The 15,872-nt window shown below is 43.0% G+C and overlaps 1 protein-coding gene across 2 annotated transcripts in view; it reads right to left on the bottom strand.

Annotated features, from left to right (window-relative positions):
* LOC120035152 (tripartite motif-containing protein 2-like) overlaps positions 1-15,660 on the bottom strand; it is a 48,276-nt gene extending 32,616 nt beyond the window's left edge. For both annotated transcript variants that reach the window (XM_038981960.1, XM_038981961.1), the window contains exon 1: positions 15,534-15,660. The gene's annotated coding sequence lies outside the window, so the exon portion shown is untranslated. The remainder of the gene's footprint in view (positions 1-15,533) is intronic.
* Positions 15,661-15,872: the final 212 nt, after the last annotated feature.

Genomic DNA, 15,872 nt, shown 5'->3' with positions numbered 1-15,872 from the left:
GGTAACAGAATTACGAGTTTTAATCACTTAATAATTCATAAACAAAATGAACATTAGTAAAATCACTATAACTAAACGTTCATTATTCTCCATCCTCATGAGGGAGAGAAATGAGAAAATACAGTGGGGAAAACAAGTATTTGATACACTGGCGATTTTGCAGGTTTTCCTACTTACAAAGCATGTAGAGGTCTGTAATTTTTATCACAGGTACACTTCAACTGTGAGAGACAGAATCTAAAACAAAATTCCAGAAAATCACATTGTATGATTTTTAAGTAATTCATTTTATTGCATGACATAAGTATTTGATACATCAGAAAAGCAGAACTTAATATTTGGTACAGAAACCTTTGTTTGCAATTACAGAGATCATACGTTTCCTGTAGTTCTTGACCAGGTTTGCACACACTGCAGCAGGGATTTTGGCCCACTCCTCCATACAGACTTTCTCCAGCTCCTTCAGGTTTCGGGGCTGTCGCTGGGCAATACGGACTTTCAGCTCCCTCCAAAGATTATCTATTGGGTTCAGGTCTGGAGACTGGCTAGGCCACTCCAGGACCTTGAGATGCTTCTTATGGAGCCACTCCTTAGTTGCCCTGGCTGTGTGTTTCGGGTCGTTGTCATGCTGGAAGACCCAGCCACGACCCATCTTCAATGCTCTTACTGAGGGAAGGAGGTTGTTGGCCAAGATCTCGCGATACATGGCCCCATCCATCCTCCCCTCAATACGGTGCAGTCGTCCTGTCCCCTTTGCAGAAAAGCATCCCCAAAGAATGATGTTTCCACCTCCATACTTCACGGTTGGGATGGTGTTCTTGGGGTTGTACTCATCCTTCTTCTTCCTCCAAACCCGGCGAGTGGAGTTTAGACCAAAAAGCTCTATTTTTGTCTCATCAGACCACATGACCTTCTCCCATTCCTCCTCTGGATCATCCAGATGGTCATTGGCAAACTTCAGACGGGCCTGGACATGCGCTGGCTTGAGCAGGGGGACCTTGCGTGCGCTGCAGGATTTTAATCCATGACGGCGTAGTGTGTTACTAATGGTTTTCTTTGAGACTGTGGTCCCAGCTCTCTTCAGGTCATTGACCAGGTCCTGCCGTGTAGTTCTGGGCTGATCCCTCACCTTCCTCATGATCATTGATGCCCCCACGAGGTGAGATCTTGCATGGAGCCCCAGACCGAGGGTGATTGACCGTCATCTTCCATTTTCTAATAATTGTGCCAACAGTTATTGCCTTCTCACCAAGCTGCTTGCCTATTGTCCTGTAGCCCATCCCAGCCTTGTGCAGGTCTACAATTTTATCCCTGATGTCCTTACACAGCTCTCTGGTCTTGGCCATTGTGGAGAGGTTGGAGTCTGTTTGATTGAGTGTGTGGACAGGTGTCTTTTATACAGGTAACGAGTTCAAACAGGTGCAGTTAATACAGGTAATGAGTGGAGAACAGGAGGGCTTCTTAAAGAAAAACTAACAGGTCTGTGAGAGCCGGAATTCTTACTGGTTGGTAGGTGATCAAATACTTATGTCATGCAATAAAATGCAAATTAATTACTTAAAATCATACAATGTGATTTTCTGGAATTTTGTTTTAGATTCCGTCTCTCACAGTTGAAGTGTACCTATGATAAAAATTACAGACCTCTACATGCTTTGTAAGTAGGAAAACCTGCAAAATCGCCAGTGTATCAAATACTTGTTCTCCCCACTGTATCTTAAAGATATGTGGGTTTTTGGTAACAGAATTACAAGGGACAAGGCAATATTTCTTAAACTTCCAGAAGGTAAAGAATTTCTCCAAAACGAAATATTGGTGTTGGCAGGGGTCTTTACGTGAACATTCTCGTGTTTCGATGCATTTCTGATACCTTTTAAGACTTTCTGGTAGATGTTCTCTCTAATCGCTTTTCCATCTGTTTATCCAGAAATAAAAGCCTTTACTTGTGCCTCATTTTTAAGATGGAAAATGGTTTAAAAATGTATCTATGCCCCCCCCCTGTATCTATGCTCCTATGAACTTCATGTTGGTGCTCATGGGTCCTTTTCGATAGAAATGCGTTACTGTATTCTGCCCTACCAAGCAAAAGAGCAGTAACTGCTCAGAGTGAAACTGCGAAAAATTACTTCAAAGTTGTTTTATTGTACAGCCAAATTAAATGTAGGCAGATCATTGGTTATCTGTTGTCTTACTATGAGTTTACTTTTTCTTCATATTGATCCTGACCTCTGTTATGACCTTTGACCCTAGACGGCAGTCACATAGTTACATACATTGTCGTATAGTTTGATACGTGTATCAGCGAAGAACAATAAATAATATCAAGGGAAACAGTAGACACTGCATCCCAAAGCTCAGTGAAACCAAGTTAAAAGGCAGCAACTGATGGTTCCACTGTAACTTTTTTTGCAGTTACTGCAAACATGACCCCCCCCCCATTTCCTCCATAACACTACACAATGGAGGCATGACATTTGTCCACGTGATAAAGCATGTACTTAAAAGGATCGGTGTCCCTAAACCGGGACGGTTGTTGCTCAATATGCGATAATGTGACTAGAAAACATTTCCAGGACATAGACATGTCATAATTGGGCAGAAAGCTTAAAATTCTTGTTAATCTAACTGCAGTGTCCAATTTACAGTAGCTATTACATTTAAAAAAAAGACCATGCTATTGTTTGAGGATAGTGCAAAACAACAAAACACCATCACGGCAACTGGTTTGATACATTCACCTCTAAAGGTAAATAATGTACTTACATTCAGTAATCTTGCTCTAATTTGTCATCCTGAGGGTCCCAGAGATAAAATGTAGTGTAGTTTTGTTTGAAAAAATAATACAAATAAAGGAACTGTGTTCTACAGTTTGACCCCACTGCTGTCACTGGCTCCACACCCACCCCGCCCGGCCATCTAGATGTGTCTTTTCTGTAGGGAAGCTAATGATCCATCATGTATGACATTCTCGGGAGTGTGTAAACTTAAATTTGTATTACCATAGCATTTTTGTATGTTCTCTATAGTTATGTACTTATACGTTTAAAATGTATAAATTGACCAATTCAGCACATTTGGGCAAACTCCTGGCAAACTTGGTGCAAAATGTTGTGTATTGAGGTAATTCTTCACTGGATCAGTCTGAAACTTTGCACACACACTGCTGCCATCTTGTAGACAAAATCTAAATTACATCAAGGCTCCTATGTTAATGTATGGCCGTTCTCTTGCATTTCAAAGATGATAAAAAAATGAAAATAGAAAACGCATGTTTTGTGTGTGTATTATCTTTCACCAGATCTGATGTGTTATATTCTCCAACATTAATTTCCCATTTCCACAAACTCCAAAGTGTTTCCTTTCAAATGGTATCAAGAATATGCATATCCTTGCTTCAGGTCCTGAGCTACAGGGAGTTAGATTTGGGTATGTAATTTTAGGCGAACATTTTAAAAAGGGTCAGATCCTTAAAAGGATTTATTAATGTATAAAAAAAATGTGGAGTTACTGCTCTTTTGCTTGGTATGGCAGTATTATAGACTCAGTGGCCAGTTTATTAGGTATACCCCCCCGTTAACAAAAATGGTTCGCTCCTACAGACAGTGAGTCACATGCCCGTGGCTTGCTATATAAAGCAGGCAGACAGGCATTGAGACATTCAGTTACTGTTCGACAACATAACAATGGGCAAAACGAGTGACCGTAGCAACCTTGAACGTGGTATGATCATCGATTTGGTGTAAGCAGCATGAGTCCATGGCCCCATCCTGCCTGTTGTCAACGGTACAGGTTGGTGGCGTAATGGAGTGGGAAATGTTTTCCTGGCACACATTATGTCTCTTAATACCAATTGAGCAACGTTTTCATGCCCCGAAGAATCCAGGTTGTTTTGGAGGCAAAGGGGGGTCCGACCTAGTACTAGATAAACTGGCCACTGAGTGTATGCATGCTTTAATTTGACATACTCCTATGAACTTCACATGTTGGTGTTCATGGGTCCTTTTCGATGGAAATACCCTACTGTATTATATGCATGTATATGTTGTTGCTGTTTTTTGAAGAATCAAATTTCTTCCTTTATTAATAAAGTTCATTAAATTAAATTAATGTAATGCAGCTACCACCCCCATAGGACTTTATATTGTCAACGTGCAGTTTGTCATTTTCTCTTAGACTGTCATCATGAATCATCAGATTCATATGTGCCAGTCATAAGGATAGTAGTTTCTTACCACAGTCAGTAAAAGCATAATTTTTCTGACATGTTGCAAGGCTGGCTAGAGGATAGGGGACACTTGTCAGACAAGACTCAGTGTGAGCAGAGTGAGCAAAGCATGTGGGTCAGCTAGCTAGCGGTCTCAGGATGTATTTAAGTCAGGCAAAGAAACAGGACGCCTCTGCCGCTTGTAGAAAAAGACCCTGAGGGAGACTCTCCTTCCCTTGCTGATGTCTCGTATAGTATGTGCCAGAAAATAGCTTGACAGGAAAAAGACCATTGCCATAGCTACCAGGATGGAGACCCTTGGTTTAACCCTTTCCGTATAGTTTGTTTAAATCTTAAATGCTGACTACTCGACAGTACACAGCAGAAGTCAAGTCATTCATAGTGTCTGTCGCTAGCTTATCTAAGCTACAATATTTACATAACTTTGGTTGTGCGGCCACTGAAGCTTAGTGGGTTTTAGCCAAATTGGTGAATTGATGTAAAAAAAAAAAAAAGAGAAAAAAAAGTGATTTGAGGTCAAATCAAGCTAGATTTATCTGGAAAGCTTTATCTGGAAAGACATCATTACACAATCCTTTTCACTTCCTGGGTCAACGAAGGGTTAACTCTCCACACGTGGGATCTTTAAGAGAATGACAATCTGGTTCATGGTGTATTGAGATACCACCGAATATTTATGACACCATAACACTCAAACATAAAGAAAGAAAGGCGGACACTCTTATATGCTCCCAACAATTGAATAGTAAACCTAATAACCAATGTTTTGGCAACGCAGTGCCTTCTTCAGGGTTACATAATGAATGCTTGAACCAGGTTATGTAGGAATATTTTTGGGTGTGCGTCAGCTCATGCTTTTTATCATAACACTCAATATCTCAAGGGAATCTAATAAAATACACTATACTGTTGATCACAATTTTTACATTGAAAAAGCTACCGGTATATGCAAACACAAACCCAGCGCAACGAAAGCCTTGTCAATCAAATAGACGATTTGATGAATCAAAATCCAGCTCCTTCCCTGATTTATCAATTCCATGAAATGTCGCTGCATATCTAGGTGGATTTGCAGCACATGAAAGTGACTATGAAACTATTCCACACATCCTTCTCTCAGACGCAGACACAGCACAGCCACAACAGAGACACGCAGACACAACAAGGGCACAATAACTCAGACACAACAGACAAAGGACACAACGAAGACAACACCAAACAACATACAGGACACATACAAAGCTCCTGTCGTCTCACAAAGGGAGGTCTCGCTGTTACATCATCTTTATGTAAGGCAGCTTGAAATGCAACTAAATAAATCCTGCTTGATTAGTCCATCAACATACCACTAGCAGAGTCTCATAGGCAAAATATGACTGACAGGCATTTCTGTTGAAGATGTCCAATTATCTTCACCAATCAGAGAAGCCGAGTGCAACTTACATGAAAAAAACATATTTGTTAATGTCCTTAAGTTCTGTAGATATCAGCATTAACAATGACCCTATTTGAAAATGCCCAATGTTAATCAATCAAATCAATAAACAAAACCACAAATCCATTACTCAAGCACATAGAGTGCGTCCCCCGACTATATGACGACATTGCAAAGGCACTATATGAATCACTCTAAAATCCCTATCCCAAACACAGTCACAGCATCTGTGAAGCAATCAACAGGCGTCACCGCCAAGCCGATATAGTCAGTGACACTGTCACCCACCCAGTGCTACCCGTGCCAACATAAGACTGTGCCACCATGCCATTTACCCACCACGTTCTGCAGGAGCCCTACCATCGCCGAGTCATCCTCTGAGTAAAACGCAGAGCATGCTTCTGCCCTCTAAAGACGCTCCTGTCCAGGTAGCAGAGAAATTACGAGCTGCTTAAAGAGCTGCTAAACTTGAAAAGAGATGACGGCACATATCAAGAGGAGGGAGAGTGAGAGAGGAGGATTAACTGCGAGAGCCAACAGTGTGGACCTATGTCTGGACTCGTAGCCAATCAATGTCTTACATCTCTTCCCCTCTCCCTCCCTCCGTTGCTTTCCTCCCTCCCTCTGTCGCTTTTCCTTTTTCCCCTCACCCTCTTTCTGTCTCCCTCCCCTGTTTCCCACTCACCCTCTATACCCCTCTTTTCCCCCTCACACTCCCCCTCCCCCTCTCCCCATCCCTCCCTCTCTCTCTCAAGTTAATGCTGGCTCACTGCAGAAGAGCTGGCAAAGGATCCTGGGAACGGGATGAAGCAGCGTCAGTAAGCAGCAGGGAGCGGATTGGCTGGCATCTTGAAGAGCGACCAATGAGACGGGGAGCAGCCGGCGTGGGTCAGCTCGGCAACCAATGAGGCGGAAACTAACATGATCAAAGGGAGCAGCAGCGTGCGTGTGTATACACATATTGCTGACTCACTGCACAGGCAGCGAGCGGAGAGGGTAGAGAGAGTAATGCTAGGGCAAAAACCAAAACGTGCACCCCTTGGGGTCCTGAGGACCGAGTTTGGGTAACACTGGACGAGAGAGAGAGACGGAGAAGCAGTGTGCTGCCAGTCGGCCTAGATCAAAAAGGCAGCCTCAATTGCACAATGCATGCAGACACAAATAGACACACACACATAGATAAACACGCACGCAGACTGTGACTCGCAGACACAGCCGGACACACACACACACACACATGCATGCAAATGTCAACATTAAACAGCGACAGCGGGGAATTAAGGTCAACAGCAACTCGCTACGTAGTACGATCATTAGAAATGACAAGACACTTCTTCTGATCACAAAATAACTAAGATATGGCAAAGCTGCTGGCTTCTGTCTAGATAACATAGCCTATAGCATTTTACAGTGAAGAACTACAAAATATTGAGAGGGCATCCAGAAACATGACAGTATGCACGTGACAATTCAAGCCTTCTGCATAGACTTGGGCTGCATCCCATTCTCTATTATAGTCCCTAAGGTCCCTGTTCAAAAGGAGTGCACGACTGTATGTAGAGAATAGGATGCCATTTGGGACACACCACCCTCTTTGCTCTTGCGTAATGAAACACCAGGTTTCATCTCACTCCCCACTTAGTTCATTATTAGGGTGACACTGTCACCTCATTGAGCAGGTCCCTATGTACTATGATTAAAAAGGAAAGTGGAATTCCACTAGCCTGGTCCTTGTCATGCCAAGGAGGGGCATGATGGTACAAACAGACTGGTACTCGGGCAAGAATTGCCCTCTTATCTTTAGTATGTTTTGATAGCATGAAGCCGATAGGGAGATAAAAAGGAGACACAGTAGGAAGAGTGTAGATGGGGATTGAAGCCTGGTCTCCAGTGAGGAGGCATGTCCTGGCCAGGAGTGTTACCCACTTGACCACGGCTCTGGACAGTACTGCATGATCACCAGGATGCTTGGGAGGCTCGTAGACGTCTAGAGAAATTAGAATCAGGTCATGTGTGATGGATGGATGGACGGACTGGGAAGGCTTTTATCAAAGTGAATTGCGTGAGCTGTACCAATAAGGGCACTTGTACAAGCGCAGATCCAATTCATTGCCCGCAAATTTCAAGTTGAGATGCATCACACCAAGAAACACCGTCTCCTTTCCAAGAAGTGCAGACAGAAGTGTTTTCCGGTACCATTATGCTGCTGCACATTCTTATACCTTAATGCCGCCCGAAAACAGAGCATACGCAAAGACAAAACAGGGTGGAAAAGAAAGAAAACAATCCGCTAAACAAGACACTGCATTCAACGAAAGGATTTTCCTCTTTTAGTGGGTCTGAATCAGAACTCACTTGACCAAACTTGACCCATAGCCATAGGCTCATAGCGTAGCATACTGATGGGGAGTGTTCCAATCCAGTGCTTTACACACAAAGATTCAGTCCCAAATGGCAACCTACTCCCTATATAGTGCGGAGGCACTACTTTTGACCAGGGCCCAACTCTATAGTGCCATTTGGGCCGTAAACTTATTATCAAGGGTTCTTGCTGCTCATGCTATACAGCTCAGAATGAGGAGTCATCAACACATTAGTAACTGCGCCAAAATGCGCATGTGGAATGCCAGGAACATGCACAGCAAAATAATGATGTTTTTCTGCAAGGATTTGTAGGATAGCTTGATATTGGCAATTCCACGGTAATGGAATTGCGTTGAGTCGCAGATATTTCACTTAAAATATATGCCAAACAAAGCCATTGATTTCATAGTTTAACATGCATGCCTTGTGCCATTGAGGCTGCCTTTTTGATCTAATAATATGCACAAGGACTACTCTTAACAATTTACAATGAACATTTTACAAAAACACATTTACTGGAAGAACTGTGCAGAGGAAAAGTTTGGTGAGAGAATTTTGGTAAAATCTCCTTCAGTTTGTGTCCATGTTAAAATATATGCTCCGAATTAAGATTCAAAGATGTTTGCAGAAAGAATAGGGATTCAGCTATGACATGACACATTGACTTTGAAAAAAATCTTTTTGGGTTATTGAACTACATTAACTGAAATGGATTTACACCCTGTAATGGAAATGCGGTAACAGAATTTCATCAAGGGTCCCTGACCTGTACTAAACAGAAATCCATAATCTCTCTCTCTCTCTCTCTCTCTCTCTCGACCAGGGGTTGCATACACAAAGCATTTTAGTCAATAGCAGAAGGGTTTATGGATATACGTTTTCATTCTCAGTGCAATCAAATTGTGTCATTGGTCTGTGTATCCGCTAGGAGATCGGGCTGCTAGGAAATTAACTAGTTCTGTGTAACCACAACAGAGTGTGGAGAACCAGAGAGACTAGAAAGAGATCACAGACTACAAACTAGTCCCTTACTGAGAATAAAAAAAGAACAGATCAGAGGGATTGTGGAGGAGGTGAGAAACCTGGAAAGTAGATGCATGCATGCTTGTGCATCCACACCACCCAGTCAGTCCATTTCACCATTCCAGCTGTGAGCTCTGATTGTGTGTGTGTGTGTGCGCATCTCTAAATGTGTCCACCTTCTCCTTTTCCAGACGCCAGATTGAAGATTACATCACCCCATCCAGAGGGAGGTCTGCGTGACTGTTGGCATCTGTAGACGCCCCCTACCCCACCACCCTCACCCCTCTGGACACAAAGACACTGGGCTGGAAAGAACACTCGATAAAAAAATGGCAAACTTGTGTTTTTGCCTCTCAGATCAAGGATATGTGGTACAGTAGGCTTATGACGGCCTCTCAACTTCTCAAATGTAACACACACCAGGTCAGATATATTACTTATACTGCCAATATAGGCCAAAACCCTATTTGATTAGTTTATAAAGTCTTCATTTTTTCCTTCTTTCAAATAATATCAGATCTGACACGATTGGAAAAATGTGAAAGCCGTTCAGTTTCAATCTATCCAATGTTGTTTGACCTATTTTTAAAAGTCAATGTGTTTGACCCACAATACCTAAGGGAAGGGAAGAAGTAGTATTGGACCACAGCCCAAGCTCCAAAATCAACTCCTCATATATATATATATATACCACTCACTCATCTCAATGGAAAGCAGTGTATGTGTGCAGCCCTGTCTCGTCCCTCTAAGTCTTGGCCTGAGGTTATTGGCGTAATATGGCCCAATGTCAATACTCAGCTCTGCACTACTACCCTTTCCATCCCACAGCTCTTTCCAGAGCACTGACCTCAGCGGTTTCCCCTGACGCTCCCTCTCTCGCTCCATCTCTCTCTGGGAACAACAAACTGCTTTGTCATGCTATCACAACGGTGACGCTGTCATGCTATCACAACGGTGACGCCGGCGACATTTTCTAAACGTAAACCAGTGTGCGATGGGGACACAAACACGCCGTCACGCAAACACATGACTAAAAGGGACACAACAGGGTAGAGCAGAGGGCCCAACGTCCCATAATGAAATCACTAGTAGCATTAGCATCATGCTAACACACCAACTAACTGTCTGAGACCGTATACAGACACATGGCTTGGTTTTCAGTGAGTGGAGGGATTATTTTCAGAACTGTAGACAGTGTGTGTTAGAAGAGGCCCAGTGTTCCAAAGGGGAATCCTAACAGGTTTTTATTGCTTGGGTTTACTAGCAGTGCCAAATACCGAGCACACACACAAACACGCATGCAGGCACAAACAAACACTCATGCACAGAACACACACACATACTTCACCTGGCTGGGGTATATATTATCCACAGCTAGACTGGCCACGCAAACAAGGAACATAAATGGACACACCCGCCCAATTGCTGTGCACTTTGTTACCCGAGCAACGACCGGGGCCCCCGCATTGTAATTGGGCTCTAAAATCACCATAATGTCAAAGGACATTATGGACTTAATGGCTGACATTAAAGTCCTCCTACGTTATAGTGTGCATCCCAAATGGCACCCTATTCCCTACATAGTGTAATACCTTTAACCAGGGCCCATGGGGTCAAAAGTTGTGCAACCATAGGAAATTGGGTGTCATTTGTGTTGGGTTAAATAACAGCCATTTCTGTGAGTATTCATTTGATTTAAGATTAGTCTTCGTTAACTGGGGAATACAAGTCTTGTTCAATGGAAGGCAACAAAGCTAAATTATAGCATTGGTCTATAATTAAATGGACAATGAGAATGACAACAGTCCATGAAGACTACAACAATCCTGAAACGTTGGCACTGCTGTAGATCAACAACTAGCACAAAGCACTTATCATTCAGATGAATTGGGCAGGATAGTGATGCAATTACAAAACACAATTAGAAATGACCTATCATTAGCACAAGACCACCTATCAGAGCAATTAGAGCATATGAATCTAACCAACATAGCAGGTCTTTTTCATTATATTGAATTATTCTAGCCAGTTTCCATTTAGCCAGTTTGTGAGGCAGATGCAATCTTTGAGGCATCTACCACTATTATCAGTGACTATAGAATCCACAGCGCCGAATAGCATATGTAATTATTCCTTAAAAGGGCAATCTGCAGTTGCTACATTCATTTTGGGATTTATAAATTAATGATATGTACCCATTGATTCTTGAAGAAGACAACTAAATATGTACACAATGCCTTCGGAAAGTATTCAGACACCTTGACTTTTTCCACATTTTGTTACGTTACAGCCTTATTCTAAAATTGTTTCTTTTAAATGATCCTCAGCAATCTATACACAATACCCCATAATGACAAAGCAAAAACAGGTTTTTACACATTTTTGCAACTGTAATTCAAAATAAAAAACAGAAATACCTTATTTACATAAGTTTTCAGACCCTTTGCTATGAGATTTGAAATTGAGCTCAGGTGCATCCTGTTTCCATTGATCATCCTTGAGATGTTTCTACAACTTGATTGGAGTCCACCTGTGGTAAATTCAATGGATTGGACATTATTTGGAAAGGCACACACCTATCTATATAAGATCCCACAGTTGACAGTGCATGTCAGAGCAAAAACCAAGCCTTGAGGTCGAAGGAATTGTCCGTAGAGCTCCGAGACAGGATTGTGGTCGAGGCACAGATCTTATGGAGGCCACTGTGTCCGCAAGAACACAGTGTCCTCCATCATTCGTAAATGGAAGAAGTTTGGAACCACCAAGACTCTTCCTAGAGCTGGCCGCCCGGCCAAACTGAGCAATCGGGGGAGAAAGGCCTTGGTCAGGGAGGTGACCAAGAACCCGATGGTCACTCTGACAGACCTATAGAGTTCCTCTGTGGAGATGGGAGAACCTTCCAGAAAGGCAATCTTTATGTAAACGCACATGACAGCCCACTTGGAGTTGGTCAAAAGGCACCTAAAGACTCTCTGGTCTGATGAAACCAAGATTAAACTCTTTAGCCTGAATGCCAAGCGTCAAGTCTGGAGGAAACCTGGCACCATCCCTACGGTGAAGCATGGTGGTGGCAGCATTTTCAGCAGCAGGGACTGTGAGACTAGTCAGGATCAAGGCAAAGATGAACGGAGCAAAGTACAGAGAGATCCTTGATGAAAACCTGCTCCATAGTGCTCAGGACCTCAGACTGGGACATTGGTTCACCTTCCAACAGGACAACGACCCTAAGCACACTGCCAAGACAATGCAGGAGTGGCTTCGGGACAAGTCTCTGAATGTCCTTGAATGGCCCAGCCAGAACCCGGACTTGAACCCGATCGAACATCTCTGGAGAGACCTGAAAATTGCTGTGCAGCGACGCTCCCCATCCAACCTGACAGAGCTTGAGAGGATCTGCAGAGAAGAATGGGAGAAACTCCCCAAATACAGGTGTGCCAAACGTGTAGCGTCATACCCAAGAAGACTCGAGGCTGTAATCGCTGCCAAAAGGTGCTTCAACAAGGTAAAGGGTCTGAATACTTAAGTAAATGTAATATCAGTTTATTTGTTTTTATAAATGTACAAACATTTATAAAAAACAGTTTTTGCTTTGTCATTATGGGGTATTGTGTGTAGATTGATGAGGGAAAAAATTATTTTATACATTTTTAGAATAAGGCTGTAACGTCACAAAATGTGGAAAAAGTCAAGGGGTCTGAATACTTTCCGAAGGCACTGTGCATTCAATATAACTTAACCTCATGAGCTTGGTTCAACTGTCGTATCCCCTTCAGAACCCAAAATAAAAGCTTGTTTTACGCCAATGTGTGTAAACAAAATAAATGTAAACAAACACTGCATAGCGTCAAAACATGGTTAAAACTATACTTTTGATATCACGGCTGGTCAGTCCTTGCATCCATAGTTTTGTTTATGAATTTGAGAGTGATTACATTTCTCCTGCCGCATCCCTCAGCTTTTTAATCAAAATTGGCAGGGAGTATGCTTTGTAATTGTTTCACTGCTGATTGTCCCTTTAAATCTATTATGTTGAAATTGTTGCTTAAATTGTTAGGATAATCCTCATCTGGGCTATCTATACCTTGGTGTTTTCATCTCAATCCCTCTCTGTTGAGAGGGATTTGTCGGTTCAATGTGTGTTTACTGTTGGAAAGGGTGCGTTGAGTCCCCCACCCCCGCTCTGTGCGTGGACACACACACACACACAAATCTAAAGCATCCACTGGGCCCATACATTAGGGATGGGATGATGAGGGATTATGGAGATATAGGGAAGAGGAAGGTGGATGGTAGAGTATCTCATCCTCCCGCCCCCACTGCCCTCAAGTATACCACCATCTCCCACCCACAGCTATAGAGCAATGCTTTGGTCATTGCGGTTCAAACCAAAAGGCATCATGATGTTATTAGATGTTGTTACGTAATGCCACGGCAGCCATTTTTTGTGCCTGCTGGGCAACGTTGACCCATAGCAGTTCAGGGAATGTTCTGAATGCTCAATATACTGCATCTCTTCTCCCACTCCCTGGCAGTCAGAGAACTATAGCTATATACCGGTATGCATGCTTTACTGAGAAGAATACTCTAACATTGCCTACTGTTCTTTGTACTCAATGTCGAACATTATTTTTCCCCTTTGCTGGCTGTGTATACGGGTGAAGGCCTGTCTTTTTGAAAAGCGGTTTGTCCATGACAATAACATGGGAAAAAGAGGATGTGCTTCAGAATGGTACTCCTTCAGTGGCTCACACTCACTCTGCGCATCTAGCGACAGCACTGTCTGAGGATAGCAGATATGGCAACGGGAAGCATCAGTGTGTGTGTGTGTGTGTGTGTGTGTGTGTGTGTGTGTGTGTGTGTGTGTGTGTGTGTGTGTGTGTGTGTGTGTGTGTGTGTGTGTGTGTGTGTGTGTGTGTGTGTGTGTGTGTGTGCGTGTATGTGTGTTCCAGTGACCTTAAATTAGGGCCTGCAACTGTGCTAGCGTCAGGGCAACAGAAAACGTGGACTTTGCACATCTGTCAACCAGAGTCAGATACACTTCCCAGTTCAGCCCTCACTGACCAAGTCAGCCATACGACGAAATACACTGCATCTGTGAGACTGAGAAGCAGTACTGTTAAAGGATCACTTTACTGAAAAACTGTCTTTTGGCATTTTGTTAATTAGTCCACTGTTAATACTACCCCCCAAAACAGTGCACGCCAGCAGTAAAAGTTTTCAAGATAGAGCACGTTCAGTACAGAGCATAAAATGTGATGGGTTTTGCATGGTTTCATGTTTTTGACGCAAACTCAATCACAAATGTGTTAGCTAAATGCAAATAGAAAGGGTAAACGTTTCAGAGCTAACATGAACACAGTATAATCCACTTGGCTCAATATCAACCATCAGAATATCAGAAAGACATAAAGAAAACAGTTCATGGAACAATAAGGGAAATAGGAAATATAATTTCATGAGATGAAATACAAAGCAGACCTCAACAAAATAGTTCATTAATTCCCAAATATATTCCAAGCAAGATGAACTCCCATGAAATTGTGAAATAATCATTAAAATAGCATATTCAATTCCAATTATACTCTGGATGGAATATGATTGTATCGCATCATAACCCAATGAAGATTTCAGGGCTTGACTTGTTACAGAGCCCCACACCCATTGTAGCCCATAGCTGCCCACAACTGTCTGCATGATGAACAGTGAACCAGTGTAACCGCCAGATATCAAGTTTCATCACCACAGCAATCAATACATAGGCCGTGTCCCAAATGGCACTCTTCCCAAATATAGTGCACTAGTTTTGACCAGGGCCCATATGGCTCTGGGCAAAAGTAATGCACTATATAGGGACTATGGTGCCCTTTGGGATACACAAACACTCTCACAGCCCTCCTCCTATCAATGTATCATCAGTGTCTGGTTTCCTCGCATGGGCGTTAGTCTACAGCCTGACCCTGCTGATGAAACTCAACACACACACGCACGCACACACACACAATGGGAGAACAACTGCAAGTGACAAACAAAAATACTGTAGACGAATGCACACACACATGTACACACAGTAAAATCTAAGTTCAACATTCAGCCACCACACCATTGCTCATTGTGTTGTGATAGGATGTTCCTATTCAAGAAAATGATTCCAGTAATATTTCAAGAGATATGAGGAAATGAGGAAGTCTACTATGGATCTTTCCCTTGACATTGTATGTGTCGAGTCAACTCATCATCTCTGACTGTTTGTGCTAGAGGGGCAGACCTACAGAGACACACACTTAGTGACATTACATGTAGACTTCACACACACTCACCCAACTATCACCCCAAAGGAGACATCACACAGATAATACAACTGCCTCCCTTCTTCATTTATCTCTGTCAATGTCCCTCCCCCCCCCTCTCTCCATCTCTCTTTATTCCCTTTCTCCATCTCACTCTCTTTCCATCCTCCCTTCTCCAAACCCAGAAAACACCACTTACTTGAACTCCATGTCTGTTCTGTTTCTATCTCCTCTCTTCCCTCTCGGTATGTGAGAACGTCCACACACATCTCCCTGTCACATAAACCCTCTCATCTCTGTGTGTATGAGCGGCTGGAGATGTTACAATAAAGCAAACAGACTGACAGAAAAGCCACCAGCTGAGCGCAGACGGGGGTGGGGGGGCGCTGTCAGGGGAGAGGCACTGACCAATCACAGAGCTCAGTGAGGCTTGGGGGCAACCACACGTGTGTGTGTGTGTGTGTGTGTGTGTGTGTGTGTGTGTGTGTGTGTGTGTGTGTGTGTGTGTGTGTGTGTGTGTGTGTGTGTGTGTGTGTGT

This window comes from Salvelinus namaycush, chromosome 42 (assembly GCF_016432855.1).
Source record: "Salvelinus namaycush isolate Seneca chromosome 42, SaNama_1.0, whole genome shotgun sequence".
In the NCBI taxonomy this organism is placed as follows: Eukaryota; Metazoa; Chordata; class Actinopteri; order Salmoniformes; family Salmonidae; genus Salvelinus; species Salvelinus namaycush.
The sequence above is the reverse complement of the archived record's forward strand: the minus strand, read 5'-3'. Positions and strand labels throughout refer to the sequence as shown.